The sequence below is a fragment of the Mesocricetus auratus genome, unplaced genomic scaffold (genome assembly GCF_017639785.1).
Source record: "Mesocricetus auratus isolate SY011 unplaced genomic scaffold, BCM_Maur_2.0 Super-Scaffold_100007, whole genome shotgun sequence".
Taxonomy (NCBI): Eukaryota; Metazoa; Chordata; class Mammalia; order Rodentia; family Cricetidae; genus Mesocricetus; species Mesocricetus auratus.
In genome coordinates, this window is record NW_024429191.1 from 58,059,335 (window position 1) to 58,071,393 (window position 12,059).

The following is a 12,059-nucleotide window of genomic DNA, read 5'->3' on the forward strand; positions in this document are numbered from 1 at the left end:
GACCCCGGTCTCCCTGACACCTGTGCACTGAGACCCACTGTAGGCAGGAACACCAGTGCTCCCCAGTCTTTTATATGGGGTGTGGTAAGAGGGTAGGAGGGGTACAGCCTTTGCTCTGGGCTGTGTATTGAGGGCTCCTACCCTCCTACTGCAAGTAGTTCCATCAGGTAGGGTATAGAAGGGAACTTGGAACCTGCACAGCTGTCTGGGATTAAGAGTGGGACAGAGTCGAGCCCAGGCAGGGTACAGGGAACAGTGACCTGGAATCATCATGCTGTCTGCATTCCCACCCATTCCTATTGAGTGTGTAACCCTATGGAATAGTTATTCTGCTTTTGAGTTTTGTTGTTGTTATGTTTTGTTTTTATTTTTGTGACAGGGTCTGATTTAACATAGGTTAACTTCCAACTTACTATGTAGGTGAGCATGACCTTGAACTCCTGATTCTCCTGCTTACACCCCTAAATGCTGGGATTACGAGCTTGTGGCCATTCTCAGCTCTACAGAGCAATTATTAGGATGCCTCCCATACCATTGTTCTTAGGACATTTCTAGCTTGAGGCCTTTTTCACTCCTTTTTCCTCTTGTGTCCCTGCTATGTGCCGGGGCTGGAAAACAGCAGGGCCATGAGCCTAAGTCCTGATGGGACTGGAACCATGACTAGAAAAGAGACTGGTAGCCAGGAATGGTGGCACAGGCCTTTAATCCCAGCACTTGGGGTGGGGGGTGCAGAAACAGATGGATCCCTGTGAGTCCAGCCTGATCTGGAACCTAGTGAATTCCAGAATATGAGAGACAGAGACAGAGACAGAGACAGAGAGAGAGACACAGAGAGAGGGAGGGAGGGGGAGAGAGAGAGAGAGAGAGAGAGAGAGAGAGAGAGAGAGAGAGAGAGAGAGAGAGAGAGAGAGAGAGAGAGAGAGAGAGACTGGCAGTTTAAAAGTGGACATTCTTAGAGACCCTGCTCACAGCTTCTGAGTTCTCAGGGACAAGGTAACAGAAGAGACCAAGCCCCCCAAATCTGTATACCAGGCCTCCATGTAGCCACAGCCTATGTTATCACTTCGAGAATGACTCTTCATCCCTTTGGACTAATGCCCTATGTCCAGCCCACATTGTACTGCTCATAGCTTAAGGCACAAAACTCAGAGAAGATTGACAACCTTCTTTAGAAACAGTTCATGTGGCCTATAGTGAGCACTGTTCCAAAGAGGGTCCCAGGCTAAAGCCAGTACCTGGACAAGGCAGTTATAAGGCTCATATGCACAAAAACAAAACCTGAAAGGGGGAGGGGCACATTGTAGTTATGAAGTAGCAAAGAAAATAATTTTATGGTTGGGAGAATTGGAAGCATTAGTAAGCTGAAAACCACTGTTTCAAAACAATCCTACAAAGAACTGGGGACTTCCCACTTCCAAAGCCAGGCCATTCTGTATGGGCAAGGCTCTGTCTGAGGTCTCTTTCATAAAGAGAGCTGGGGCTGTGTCCTAGGACTGCATCCGCTCATGCTTCCTCCTACCCACCCATTCACCCATCCACCGACCCACTCACGAGGGCATCCGTTCATCCAGCCAGTCTTCCATCATCCACCCATTCATCATTTCCTGTCTCTGGGCCTCCGCTTTGCATATCCATCTATTCACCTAGCCACCTGTCAGCAATATCTTCACCCATTCCTCGTTCATTGAGTGTTCACCCACTGTCTTAGTCAGGGTTTCTATTGCTGTAATGGAGCAGTGTGACCAAAGCATCTTGGGGAGGAAATGGTTTATTTGGCTTGTATTTCCGTATCACTGCTTCATCGCTGAAAGAAGTCAGGACAGGAACTCAAACAGGGCAGGAACCTGGAGGCAGGAACTGATGCAGAGGCCTTGGAGGAGTGCTGCTTACTGGTTTGCTTCCCATGGCTGCTCAGCCTACTTTCTTATGAAACCCAGGACCACCAGCCCAGGGATGGCACCTTCCACAATTAAGAAAATGTCAGCCAAGCAGTGGTGGCGCACACCTTTAATCCCAGCACTTGGGAGGCAGAGGCAGGCAGATCTCTGTGAGTTTGAGACCAGCTAGTTCCAGGACATCCTCCAAAGCCACAGAGAAACTCTGTCTCAAAATCCCCTCCCCCCAAAAGAAAGAAAATGCCCTACAGGCTTCTGTACAGTCTGATCTTAGGGATGCCTTTTCTTTTTTTCTTTAAATTACTTTTTCTAATTTTTATTTTATGTGCATCAGTGTTCTGCCTGCATGTATGTCTGTGTGAGGGTGTCAAATCCTAGAACTGGAGTTACAGACAGTTGTGAGCTGCCATATGGGTGTTGAGAATTAAACCCAGGTCCTCTGGCAGAACAAACAATGCTCTTAACTGCTGAGGCAACCCTTCAGCTCGGAGGCATTTTCTTAATTGACTTCCTTCCTCTCAGATGACTTTAGCTGTGTTAAGCTGACATAAGACTATCCAACACACCCACCCTTGTCTAGCCATCTGCCTGTCCATTCATCCACCCATCTATCCAGGCTTTACTGCCGGAGTTTGTCAGGCCAAGTGCAGACTCGGGGATGGGGCTGGCATTTCCATGGGGTGCCAAGTGGCTGTGTGTAGTAAAGCCACAGGAAGGGCAGGGAGAGAGAGAACTCAGCCCGGAACAGGGGCAGATGGTGACCAGAGGCAGGACTGTCTGGTTCTTATGTTCAGAAGGACAGCAGCATCCCAGCACGTGCTGTCCTGGCTGGCATGAACTATTTTTATAATTTCTCACTTCCACAGGCTGTTGCTGGTGGTTGGCTGGGGTCATTCTGAAAGCGGCTGCAGCAGGGATTCTTTCTAAGGTGCTTGTCAGGACGGACAGACAGACCTGTCTGCTCCTCTAGTAGGTAGAGCTCATGGAGCTGAAGAGATGACTTAGTGATCACTGCTCTTGCAGAAGACTTATGTTTGGTTCCCAGTGCTCACATGGCAGCTTACAACCAGCTGTAACTCCAGTTGGTGGGGGTCCAGCCCCCTCTTCTGACCTCCTTGAGCACAGCACACATTACACCTATATCCACGCAGGCAAACACTCATGCATGTAAAATTTTTTGTTGCTTTTCATGTGTATGGACGTCTTGCCTGCACTCATATCTGTACCGTGTGGTTGCCTCATGCCCATGGAGGTCTGAACAGGGTATGGGATCCCCTGGAACTGAAGTTACAGACAGTCGTGAGCCTGTGTGGGTTCTAGAACTGAACCCAGGTCCTCTGGAAGAGCAACCGGTGCTCTTAACCACTGAGTCATCTCTCCAGCCCAGATTTGGTTTTTGTTTTTTGAGACAGGGTTTATCTGTGTAACAGCCCTGGCTGTGCTGGAACTCGTTCTGTAGAGCAGGCTGGCCTCGAACTCAAAGATTCACCTGCCTCTGCCTCCTGCGTGCTGAGATTAAAAGAGTACGCCACTACTGCCCGGCTTAAAGGGATTCATAAAGTAGAGGTCAAGGCCATTCTTTGAGTGGTTGTTTGAAAGGCATACACAACCCAGCATAGGCTTGCTGCACCCCAGCATGAGTGCCCTGGACAACCTAAGTGTCACTGATGCCCTGGGTCCCAGGATGCCCCTGCCCCTTTCTTTTTTGAAATGTATTTTTATTTTACGTGCATTGGTATTTGACCTGCATGTATATCTGTGTGTGAGTGCCAGATCTTGACGTTCCAGACAGTTGTGAGCTGCCATGTAGGTGCTGGAGATTGAACCGGGGTCCTCTGGAAGAGGAGCCAGTGCTCTTAACCTCTGTGCTGTACCCCCCCCAATCCCTTTCAGCATGGCACTTTCCACTGCAGGCTCCCTTGTGCAGAGCAGAGTTCTTCCAGCCTCCCCGGTGCTTTCTGTGGACAGGAGAAATAAGGAGCAGACGGCATTTGCCCAGCCTTTGTGTTTCTTCCGTCATCCTTCAGCAACCAGAAGATCTGGGAGCTGAAGTGACTTGGACAGGACCCACAGTGAACTCAGGTCTTTCTGGTTCCAAAGCTGCTTTCTAACTGCCTGCAGGAGCTGGGGTCTTAGGCTCTCAGAGGTGGAGGGTGGGAGAAACCTCAGCAGAGGGTTCATCTGGCTTTCTGAGGCTGCTGTGGAGGCAGGGCTGAGTGGAAATAGGCTGGCATCTGTGAGCCCTTTGGGAGTGAAACAGCTACCTAAGTCTTCTGGGAAGACAGGAGCCTGGCCTCAGGGAGCGAAGGCCCAGGGACCTTAGGACAAGAGGCTTGGGCTTGGGAGGCTGCAAGTAGCCGCACCCGGTTCTGGTTCAGACCTTGGTTAAGCAGGCCAAAGAAGGCTTTCTCAAGGTTCCCAGCAGCTCTGCCTTTTGCTTACTCCTCAGTAGGCCTCCTGCTCTCAGCTCTGGCCAATTGGCTCTACCTTCAGGAGGGAGGTGGGCGCTGGCTGCAGGCACCTCCCTGACTGTGGTACTCCAAGAAGTTACTCTGTGCTCCCACCCCCTTGCTGCAATGGGTGCTGCTGACCGGAATGCTAGCTGGGTCCCTAGCACTGTGCCCGGCACACAGTGACAGCACACGTGACTATTCCTCTCAGCGTGGCTGTGGTTTGAGGGATAAGGTGTCTGTTTCCCTTCCCGCGTGTCTTACCTAGAGCTTACCATGTCACATTGGTGGCTACAGGAGCCACAGAGGAGCAGGACATTTCTTTCCTTAGGTAGCTCCCTAATGGGGCAGAAAGGCTAGAGGAGAAACCTGGGTGGTGGTTTTTTTTTTAGGGGGTTGGCTTTTTTAACTTTCATGTGTGAGTGTGTGATTTTTATTGACAATTAGTACTTAGAAATGTTGGTGGGGAACGGTGTGCTGCTTCAGTACATACATGTTTTGTGGAATGAGCAAATCAAGCTAATTAACCTACTTCCTCCAGTTCTCAGCATTTTGATTTGGTGAGAACGTTGAAAACCCACTCTTGGCATAAGCAGTGCATAATTATTAGCTGTAGATTGCAGAGCATCTCCTGTGTAACTGGACCATTTTCTGACTCCCTCCTGCACGCAGGGATCCCTTTTGCTGGTGTAACCCAATGAACTTGGCCCTGGCAGGATGGATCCCAGGGCACAGCCCTCCCCAGGTGACATCCTCCAGAGGGTGGAAAGATGGAGTGACATGAACTTAGTTAAGGGCCTGAGGGAGAACTCAGTCTGTCCCCACTAGGCTGGGCCTCCTTTGGCTCTGCTCACTGTCCCCGTGCTTGGCTGCCAGCCAGAGCATTGGACTGTGATGTGGGTATCTCAGAGCCCCTGACCCCAAGTACATACTTGCCAGCCATTCACCTACTCTCCACTCTCAGGATTTAACCCAGGGCCTTCAGCGTGCTAGACAAGAACAAACAGTGACACTGACTCCCTCAGCCCTAAAGTTTCATTTTAACTACTGCCATGGCTGTTGTTACTCTGTGTGTGTGTGTGTGTGTGTGTGTGTGTGTGTGTAGGTAGGTGGGTGTGTACATATGCTTGTGTGTGTGTGCACATGCCTGCTTGTGTATGTGTGTACACATGCCTTTGTGTGTATGTGGGGGGGTGTGCACATGCCTGTGTGTGGGGGGGGGGGTAGGTGAGTGTGTACACATGCCTGCGTGTGCATTCATGCATTGCTGAGAACTTGGTCTACCACTGAGCTGTCCCCACCCCATCTTCTGAGGTTTTCCCCACTCACCCCACCCCCACCCGGAGCTCTTGGACTCTTCTTTTTCTGATAGGTTGCAATCCAGGTCACTGTTCTTCTCCATGCTCAAAGGCTTTCTTTGCTTTGTTTTAGTGTAGAATTGTAACATTTTGATATTTTTATTTGATTTATGTATGTATGCATGTATGCATGTATTTATTTATTGTGCTAAGGATGGAACCCATGGTCCTTACCACAGACCCACATCTTAGGCTATCACTGTCTGGCTTTTGTTGTTGTTTTGTTTGAGACAGGGTCTCAGGTAGCCCAGGCTGGCCTCAAGCTGCAGCCAGGGATGACTTTGTACTTCTATCTTCCTTTCTACACCTCCCAGGTGCTGGGCTTACTGGCATGTTCCACAGATTCTGTCTAGGTGCTGCATACTAGGCAAATCCTACCAAGTGAGTCACATAGTTAGCCCCTCATCAGCCCCCCATTTTTTTTGTTTTTTTGAGACAGGGTTTCTCTGTGTAGTCCTGACTGTCCTGGAACTCACTCTGTAGACCAGGTCAGCTTTGAACTCACAGAGACCCGCAAAAGCTTGGGTGGTAGGTGATGGTTCCTGTTGAAGTTGGGGACTGGAGCAGAGGGAAGGGGGCTGGCCTTAAACAGCAGGTGTCTTGGCTGCAGATCAAACAAGAAAACTAGAACAGACAGGCAGAGGAGGAACATGGACAGGCTGGTGCTGGACTTAGGTGACAGGCACTAGCCTTGGTACAGAGTTGGCCTTTCGCATCCAGAGCAGCGGTGGAGCCAGGCAGCTCCCTGCCCTCTGCAGTGGCCTGGACCATTGGTAGAGCCAGTAGTTGTGAGGGTCAATGGGGACAGAGTCAGGACTCTATCATTCTTGTCACATGAAAAGTGGGGCGGGCCTGAGAGATGGCTCAGCAGGCAGAGACACTTGCAGGCAGGCCACACAGCCTGAGCAGGAGAGAGTTGACCTCTGACTTCCACATCTACATTCACATACACAGACACTTTTTTGGGGGGGAGGGGTTGTGAGACAGGGTTTCTCTATTGTTTTGGAGGCTGTCGGTCCAGCCCGGCCTTGAACTCACAGAGATCTGCCTGCCTCTGCCTCCGGAGTGCTGGGATTAAAGGCGTGCGCCACCACTGCCCGGCTCACGAAACAATTTTTAATGAGGTGACCACATCATACCACTGTTGTGGGATCCCACCTGGGTCCCATCGCTGCTTTAGCCCCCAAATAACACACGAGACACTATATTAATTGTGAAGCTGTTGGCCATTTGCTGTGGTTTCTTAATGACTAGCTCTGACTTAATTATTAACCCATAATTACTAATATATATTTCTATAAGGACTTATCTTTGTAAGGAAGGCATCCTGACCCATCCTTTCTTCCCCAGGATCACATGGCAACGACTCCTTCACTACATTTCCCAGAATTCTCCTAGACTCCTAGTCCCACATATCTTGCTTCCCTATTGGCCAACAGTGTTTTATTTACATATACACAGAAGGACTTCCCCCATCATACCACCATTATGTATCATGTTGGTAGTTGACTTCTCCGGCCCTGGCCTCCTTTGGTTTTACTGCAAAGCAACAGCTACCAAATGTTTTTTTGGTTTTTTTTTTTTGCCATGATTGCCATTTTTCAGTTGACGAAAGAGTTGGTGAGCTTGGAGTGGGGGCATGTGTCTGTGTTTCCAGGACTTGGCTGGTGGAGGTGGCAGAACTGTCTTTGACTATGTATCCAATCCCAGACCAGGATGAATTACACAAGACCTTGTCACCAAAAAAGGAAAGAAAAAAGGCAAAAAGAGTTCTCTGAAAGTGTTCATCATCTACCGCTTCCCACACCTTAAGTCGGGGTTCACCCACCAGGTGGTGCTGAGCAGAGCCCACAGGTGTGCTGAGTCCGGACCTGGCAGTCTGCGGGTGCTCTGTAGCCCAGCAGGGAATTGCTTTCCTTTGGTGGTTCTCCGTGAGAGAGAGCTCAGTAGTAACCAAAGGCACGGCCAGCATTAGTTGAACATCTGAGTGAGTGATTAGGTCAAGTGCCAGGGCCAGCCCAGAGCATAGCCTGCTTGGTTTGGTCCTGAAAAATGTGGGGTTCCCTGGCAGTTTCCTCTGCTTCCCCAGACACCTGTGAAGCTTTTGGGGGGCTGGAGGTGTTGGGGTCCAGGGCCTGATGTCTGGGATTGGAGAGATCACGAGTGGACTTTGAGCTTTCTAACCTGCTGACTGTGTCTTCCAATCCTTCAACCTCGTCTGTGGGGTGAGACCCCCTCCGGGGTGTGGCGTGGCTACTGTGCATGTGAGTTAAAGAATGAGGACAAAGTGCTTGCACAGGACAGGAGCGGCCGTCCTAACCACCTTGTTCCGGGCGTGTCTCTGTGTATACTGTGGCCTTAGGCACACTTAGAAGAGGCAATACCGTAGGATGGACTCAGGCCTTTGGGGATGGGCCACTAAAGCGGTGTTTCAACAGTGTGCTGTGCCAGTCATATGACCCAAGTGCCACCACTCAGCAGGCAGGTGCAGGGTGGATTGAATCGGTGCTATCACATAGAGGAGACAGAACTCTTGTGAGTTCTGGCTTCACTTTTTATCAAGTTGATAGCAATTTGTCCTTGGTGTTCTCATCAGTGAAAATGGGCCTAATAATAGAGACTACTCTGAAGACTTGTAGAGTGTATCTGGATTGACTCAGGTGATGCTCTGAGGAGTAGCTCAGAGTAACTGCTCCTGTTACCAGTTATTATTGTGTCATTATTATCATTACTGTGACCCTGGGGACCTCACTCTGGGGAGCTCCGTGTGGTGGGAGGGGCTGGTAGTGAGTTATCACACACCTAAAGGGTTGAAGTCTGCCCTAGGAAGGTTAGGTGGGTACCCCGGTGTGATGGCACAGCCTCTCTGTTCTCTGTTGCTGCTGGGACTATTCCCCTCCCCACACCTAGCTGCCAGAAAACTTGAGTAAACTTAAAGGCCACCCTTAGAGGAGGCCAGCCCAGCCACTCCCTTCCCGGCAGAGTCTGTGTGTGTGTGTGTGTGTGTGTGTGTGTGTGTGTGTGTGTGTGTGTGTGTGTGTGTGTCTCAGGTGGGAGGTTCTCCTTAGGAATTTTGGACAGGTGGAGTCCAGGGATTCCCTGCTGACTGCCAGGCTGAGCAGATCTGAATTGGATTTGTAGCTTAAGGCTGTGCCTTCAGAGGGTCTGGATCTCAATGCTCGCCCCTCTCCCTGCCTGAAAGGTCTAAGGCTAATGTCCCAGTGTGTTAGCAGGTGCCCTGCAGCTTAGTGTATTCTGGCCCCTGGGACCTTCTTGTTCTGACCCTCCCTGCTCCGCCCCAGCCTCCAGTCTACGTGCCCAATTTGGGAGAGGAGATCTGAATTATGCATCAAGGCCTGAATCATGTATGAGACCTCTCGCCCCATGTGGTGCTGCGGTACCTGCTGGAAAACGGTTTGCATCTGCACAGAGCCCTTGGTTGGACAGACCTGAACTTTTCCTAGTCCCTAAGGAACGTCCCCAACTGACTTCAGGGCCCTGCTATGGAGAAAGGATGGTAACAGTGAAGAGGCGACCCTGGGTCCTGGCCCTGGTCCCCCACAAACACATTGGGGAGTCCCTAACCACCAGCTTCTTCGCTTAGGAAGTTGCTTGGTCACAGAGACAGCCTAGGAGCTGTCCTCCTGAGTATGTGTCAGGTAGTCTTGGGGGAAGCCGCCCTAGGAATTGCTGGCAGTGAGGGATGGGAAGTGGATTGTCTGTCCTCACTAAGGACCAGTAGTCCCCTTCATCCAGATTCTGTCTCTATTAGCACAATGGCCAGTTTAGTGCCATGTGCAAAGGACACCAGCTAGAAAGGACAGTGCTCAGGACAGGGGAAGCCTGGTCATCAGGAAGTGAGAGGAAGCCCCATGAGCAAGGGCTGGAGGGAGCTAGTGGAGGACTCGGAGTGGCCTTGTGTGTCTCAGACTTACTGATCTGAGAAGGCTTGTGTGTGTGTGTGTGTGTGTGTGTGTGTGTGTGTGTGGTTTATGTGGATGTGTGCACATATGGGCACCTGCGTGCTGAAGCCAGAGGTCATGTTCAGTATCTTTTCTCTGCTGCTACACACACACACACACACACACACACACACAAACACACACACACGTCCGTCAGTCCGTCCGTCCGCGCCCCCCCCTCCGTCTCTGCTCTTCCTCCGTCAGTGTACAATTAGGACTTATGTAAAAAGTGGAAGATAATTAAAAAACGACTGAAGGGCATCCACACACACTTTCAGGCAGAATGCTGCCACATCTTTACTCTCTTCACTCTTTTTTTTTTTTCCGTGACAGGATTTCTCTGTGGCTTAGGAAGCTGTCTTGGAACTCACTCTGTAGACCAGGCTGACCTCCAACTCACAGAGATCCGCCTGCCTCTGCCTCCCCAGTACTGGGATTAAAGGCGTGCGCCACCACCGCCCGGCTCTTCACTCGTTTTCTAAAAAGATTTTTTATTATTTGTGAATTTCGTGTGATGTATTTTGATCATGTTTACCTCCCCCAACTCTTCCCAGACCCACCCAACTATGTGCCTTCTTTCTCAAGTTTTATTATTACATTTTTTAACTCATGGAGTCCAATGTGTGCTGCCCAAATACTCTTGTGTGGAGCCATCTCCTGGAGTATCAGCCACTTATTGAGGTCATACCCTTAAAGGAACCTTCTGCTCCAGTCTCCCAACTGCTATCGATTCCTGATGGCCCCTCAGCTAAAGGCGGGGCTTGTCTCCCCTCCATGTTGGGATTCTGTCTGGCTTGAACTTGCATAGGTCTTGTTCGTGCTGTTACCGTCACTGGGAGTTCATATGTGCAGCTGCCCTGTTGGGTGCAGAAAAGGCTGTTTCCTTCTAGTCACCCACTGCCTCTTACAGTCTTTCTACCCCCACTTCTGAAATGATCCCTGCTTGAGCCTTGAGAGGAAAGGGTATGACAGAGATGTCCCATTTAGGGCTCAGCACTCTCCGGTCTGTTATTCTTTACACCTGCACCAGTCCTGGATCTGTGTGTTAATCGTCATTTCCTACAGAGGAAACTTCTCAGATGAGGGCTGAGAGATGCGCTGATCTATAGGTGTAGCAGCAAGTCATTAGAAGTGGGTTCAATACCTTCCTTAAGCCTGAAACTCATTCATTAGGCTAGGCTGGATGGCCTGTCTCCTCCCCAGCACTGGAGATACAGGCACACACTGCCACACCTGGCTGAGAGAAGGCTTTTAGTGGTGACCATGCTGGGAATGGATCCCAGACCCTTGTACATGCTAAACATGTGCCCAGCTATGGCTCCAGCCTACTCCTGAGCTATGGCTCCAGAGTCTTGAGCTATGGCTCCAGCCTCTTGCAAACCCTTTGTTCTGTGATATCTTGACATTCTCAAATACAGAGCCTCCTAAAGACTGTGACAAGGGACTCAACCTCTCTGGGCACAACTTGCTTCATGATTAAAACTGGGTCCATAGTCTCCCATTGCATCATGGGAATGACAGATTCCAAGTGGCTGGGCCAGCTTAGACTCTTTTTGCCTCATTGGTCTGAGATGTCATCCTGGTGCCCCCAGCAGGGCCTGAGTTGTGAGCCCATCGTAGGGCAGAGAGGGTCTTGGAAACGGGCCCTGTGGTGGTGTGAATGAGAATGCCCCCCAGGCTCATATGTCTGAATGCTTGGTCCCTGCTTGGCAGTACTGTTTGGACAAGATTAGGAGGCATGACTTTTGTGGAAGGAGGTGTGTCACTGGGGGCAGGTAGGCTTTGAGGTTTCAAAAGCCCACACCATTCCCAGTTAATTTCCTCTGCCTCGTGCTTGTGGATCAAGATGTGAGCTCTTGGCTGTTGTTCCAGGGCAATACCTGCCTGCTGCCGTACTCTCGCCACCACGGTGGTTATAAACTCACCCTCTAAAACTGCAAGCCCCAAATAAACTCTTTCTTCTGTAAGTTGCCTTGGTCATCATTCCTTGTCACAGCGATACAAAAAGTGACTAAGACAGGCCCCTGTGGTTCATGGGTTGGTGGGGGCAGGTCCTCTACCTGGCCGCTTAGAACCCATAGCTGCATGTCCATCCTTTAGGCTCAGCACAGCCACCTCCGAGGACTGCTCCCATGGGAAGTCCCCAGCCCTCTGGGCTCTGCTTCCTCTGAGCTCCTGCCATCAGGATTCAGGAACCTTCTCTTCCTAGGGATTGCATTATGGTGGCTTCTGTCTTATCTACCCCTGAAATACTGTGGATTTCCCTTTTTAAAGAATTAACTGGCTTTAGTGCTACCACCACTCTGAGTTTTAAGGTGACTCAGTTCTGGTTTTAAAGTCAGCCAGTTGAAAACTCTGGTGAAGAAGCAGCAGGATTGGTCACCCGGCATGCAG

At 50.4% G+C, this 12,059-nt stretch overlaps 1 protein-coding gene across 2 annotated transcripts in view; it reads left to right on the plus strand.

The window, feature by feature from the left end:
• Rab11fip4 (RAB11 family interacting protein 4) overlaps positions 1 to 12,059 on the plus strand; it is a 104,430-nt gene that overhangs the window by 5,721 nt on the left and 86,650 nt on the right. The window lies entirely within an intron of this gene.